This window comes from Nyctereutes procyonoides, unplaced genomic scaffold (genome assembly GCF_905146905.1).
Source record: "Nyctereutes procyonoides isolate TBG_1078 unplaced genomic scaffold, NYPRO_anot_genome, whole genome shotgun sequence".
In the NCBI taxonomy this organism is placed as follows: domain Eukaryota; kingdom Metazoa; phylum Chordata; class Mammalia; order Carnivora; family Canidae; genus Nyctereutes; species Nyctereutes procyonoides.
The window spans coordinates 50,868,285-50,873,109 of record NW_026575052.1 but is presented as its reverse complement, the minus strand read 5'-3'; positions in this window follow the sequence as shown (position 1 = coordinate 50,873,109).

The window sequence follows — 4,825 nt, the reverse complement described above, 5'->3', positions numbered from 1 at the left end:
GAAACGAACTAGGGGTGGTGGAAGGGGAGGAGGGCGGGGGTTGTGGGTGAATGGGTGACGGGCACTGAGGGGGGCACTTGACGGGATGAGCACTGGGTGTTATTCAGTATGTTGGCAAATTGAACACCAATAAAAAATAAATTTATTATTTAAAAAAATAAAATAAATAAAATAAAATATATACTAATGCCCGTCCTGTGCAAAATGTATGTTAGGTCCTGGAGGCTGAGAGGGTTTGGGGTTTGCAAACTCAATCCTGAAATTTTAAGAACCAAGAAAATAGAAAAGTGAAGTAGATTTGTGTAGTCAGAGGACAGCCTGGGTATGTCCCTATTTGTCTAGCTGCTCTGGCACAAACATCATTAGAGGGATCTCTAGGATTCAGGGGTAGAGAAAGAAGAGAGGGACAGGCATTGGAGCCAGCATTAAAGTCCCTATCTTAAAAAAAATAAAATAAATAAAGTCACTATCTTTGCTATTCCTTACCCTTCATCCATCCCATCATCCATCCCATCCTACTCCAGGGCACCTCTGAGACTTTTCTCTTCCATTCCACCCCACTCATTTCTGTAGCCCATTCCCTTGTTTTCTGAAGGTCCTACAAAATTAGTAAAAGGGAAGTGAAATATTCCTGCATTTTCCCACTCAGGTCTGCATGGGGCCTAGCAAAGAATAAAAGATTTTCATAATGTTCTTACTGACTCATGCTTGCGGGTGAATTGGGATGGCCAAAGATCAGTTTCATAAGTGAAAAATGATCAATTCATCCCAAAATGAAAAATTACTTGGGATCTTACCGGAAAACCAAATCAGTATGCCAACAATGGTATCAAGAAGCAGTTACTTAGGCATTTGGGGCAGGACTGGGAGATGATCAGCCCAAGACACAAATTGAAAGAGTAAAACCCTCCAGTTGCATGCAGTTCTATCCCTTCCCTGCAGTCAGTGGTGGTCGTAGGATATATGAGCACAGAAAGCTGGATCCTAAAGAAGTCACTTGTGTTCAATAGACAAGGGACCTGATCAGGGATATACATTAGGTGATTGAATATAAGAAGGCAGTTTATTCAGTTTGGGAAAACTAGACAGACTGCTCTAAAGTATGGACCAAGGAAGGTGGGGTATGCCTTAGAGTCTAGGGGCACAGGCTAAGGTCTAGAGGTACTCAGAGATGTCAGAGTACTATTGAAGTTAGAGGTATCTGGTTGAGAGTAGGGGCACTAGAGCACTGTGGAGAGTAATAGGATTGAGAAGGGATACTATGAATTCTGGAGCTACTTAGGAGTACAGTCCAAGTTAAGAATGCTGAAAAGAATGGGGGAAGCTGCAGCCCTTTGGAAATGTCTGGTACCTCAACAACCTTTTCCATCATCCTCACTCCTCACTTTTTTTTTTTTTAGAAGACTCATTCACTCTTAGATCTGTAAAAAATGTCTCATCATGGCAACCTTCTCAGATATGCCAGCAAATATATCCTTTAGCTCATTTACACCTCAACACTACTAGATGAATGTTTCTATGACTGTATCACTAGGACTTACTTAGAACTCCAAACCTCAACATTTAGAACACTTTTGTGCCAGTTTTGGCTTGAGTATACCAACTACTCAACAAAACAATTCCCACTATCAAATTCAGTCTCTGTATTTGGTAAAAGAGGAAGCTTTGGGTTCAGAAGGTTCAGGATGGAGGTGCCTGGAGAAAGTAACCAGGTGAGGAAGCATCTGGGAAGGAAATAAGGCAAGAGAACTTGGAATCTCTGAGGTGGTTCTCAAGGAGAAGGAGGTAAGTGTAGAAAGAAGTTCAAAGAGGTGATAAAGGATGTCCACAAATCCAGAGGGAGACCGCTAAGCAGCGTCACACAATGTTTTCCAACAGATCTAATAGAGTTGATTAGTACTAGTCTAGCTTTAGGAAATTAAGTGCATGAACTAAGCCAAAAAGCCTGCAATGATCCTTCATCTGCTAAACCATTTTACTGAGAGCTGGCCTCAAATTTCTATCAGTTTTCTCTACTTACTTTTAGAAATATTTGTTGAACTGTAGTAAATTTTTGCTGGTGACACCGAGGTTTGCCTTGTGCTCTATATGATTGAGATGCTGCACCATCTACTCCTGGAAGAAAGATACTGAGTAAATGATCCCTCTGTCCCACTGGGCCTGTGTGCCTGAGCTGATTTGTTGGTTGCTCTCCCATAAGATGGGGGAAGAAGCAAAAGAAGGATACTCTATAGGAACCACCCCACACCACCACCTGTTCCTGCGTTGGGGCCTGTGTAAGAATAGGGAAGAAGTTGTCTTGTAAATGGCCACCATCCTGTTGTCTAGACATCAAGGAAGAGATGTCTCAGGGAAGTTGCAAAAGCTGCTGAAGGCTACACTCAGATTTCCTACAAGAGGTGGGTTCTTGTATTTGCATAAATAGTAAGATCCTCTAGCAGAACTCCTTCTAATATAGTTTGCTAGAGAATTAAGTTAATCCATCCTTGACCCCTTCTCAAAGGATAGCTGTTTAACAATAGGAAAACCAACATGGCTAGTGTAGAACTGCAATGCTGGTTTCTGGGTAAAATCCATTTAATCTCATATTACTACCAGTTCACACCCTTTTTCCCACATATAAATACCTTATGACTAACAGCTCATATTTGCAGGACATTGTCCAGAGTCAGGGGGAAGCTTGTGGCCTTAGAATGGAGATATCAACTGAGTTATCTAGAGTGAACCTCATGTTCTTGACCTAATTAGTCCAGTATGATAAGCAGATGAACTAAGTACCCATGGCACCCAGAATAACAAGAAAATTCAAATAGAATCCAGTACTTCTAGACATTGTTATGTCACCTGAAGAGTTCTATCCCAATGATGGAATTTTTTTTTTTTTTGTACTGGAACTGACTAGGAAATCATGTGCTTTTTGCAGTGTGGCTTGAATAAATGTATCTGAAATATATATATATTTTTTAATGCTATAGAATTTTAGTGGTACCCGGGTGGCTCAGTCTATTAAGCATCTGTCTTTGGCTTAAGTCATGATTCCAGGGTCCTGAGATCAAGACCACATTGGGCTCCCTGCTCAGCGGGGAGATTGCTTCTCCCTCTCCCTCTGCCCTTCCCCCCTACTTGTGCTCTCTCACTCACTCAAATAAATAAATTCTTTTTAAAAATGCTATAGTAGGTGTCTAGATGGTTTGGTCGGTTGGGCATCTGCCTTTGGCTCGGGTCATGATCTTGGGGTCCTGGGATCAAGCCCCATATTGGATTCCTTGCTTGGTGGGTAGCCTGCTTCTCCTTCTCCCTCTGTAGCTCCCTCTGCTTGTGCTAGTTCTCTCTCTCTCAAATGAATAAATAAAATCTTAAAAAAAAAAACAAATAGATTTTAAAATGCTGTAATATTTTTTTAGTGCTGTAGTATTGCTATTATAGGTTGGAAATAGACTCTGAGACTCTGAGATTTGCATGCTGAAAGTTTATTTGGTGAATGCTCCTGGAACAAGAGCTGTGAGAGTAAGGGAAGCAGGATTGGGGAAAGGGGAAATTGAGGCAAGAGGTCCAGGTCTTTATCCCATCCCCATCAACCAGTCATCAACCAGCTACGAGCCCTCAGGAGACAATGCTCCTTTTTTTTTTCCTTCCTTCCTTCCTTCCTTCCTTCCTTCCTTCCTTCCTTCCTTCCTTCCTTTCTCTCTCTCTCTCTCTCTCTCTCTCTCTCTCTCTCTCTCTCTCTCTTAAACTTTAGCAGCCAACACTCCTAACAGCTGGGGAAACAGTGAGTTGACCTTGAAGTGGAATCTGAGTGGGGATATTCGACATTATCTGCTGCAATTGCCAACTAGTACTTTTACTTCCCAAGTTTTTATGGCCTCTGATGTGCTGGGCACCGTGTACCAAATAGAGCTACAGACATCTAATCACAACTAGATTTTAAGCCTTGTCCTAGAAGATTTTAGAATCCAGTAGGTTTCTTCAGTCCACTTGAATAGTTACAATGAAACGGAGAGGGTAAAGTTTTTTGTCCTAGGCTTTCTCTATCATATCACCTTGCAAAGTCTAAATCCAGAAGCAAATAGCATGTTGTCACACATTGTTTTAGAATGGGTCATCTCCTTATAATCTGAACTGCCAGCTAGCAGGTATTTATAAAGTTAACCCCTCTGTGCAGACACACATAGATCACTCTTCCACCGAATTTTCCCCAACCAAGATTCACTTCCAAACCAGTGTCATAATGGAGATTTCTAAGAAAACTGGTAACTGCTTTCTTTTCCTCTTTCCCTTTAAAAGACTTTACAGTGTTTGTCCCCCTTTGTTCTATCTCTAGGACACAAAGATTATAGCTGTATGGGGTAAAGGGGGTGGGTTCTGCCTTATGAAATTACAGACCTACCCTTGTTCCAAACCTTCCCAGTGTTATTCTCACAGCTAGGACCAAAGTGAGGCATGTCAACCCTGGGGCAGAGAGAAGACATTTGCCTTCATATTACTCAGCCCTCACCGCTGGACTTCCCTAGTCAGAATGCATCATGCCTCTCATGTTCTCACTCTTCAGGTTCAAAACTTCTTTACTGGTGAAGATTGGTTAGTGTTTACAGCTCCCTTTCTCTCTCTTCTCTTGAAGTGATTAGTCACTCAGGACCACATTCCTCCTTAAAAATCCAGGTGAACTGAGGCAGACCTGACAAAATGTTTAGTCTACCTCACAGGTTTCTCAGAGAGCTCCCTCAGAGGCAGAAACTTTGATCCATGCCTTGCCCAGGAAAGGAGGCCCCACAGCTCCTAGAACACTGTTAACAAATATGTACAAGAGCACAGACCTTAAAAGAAA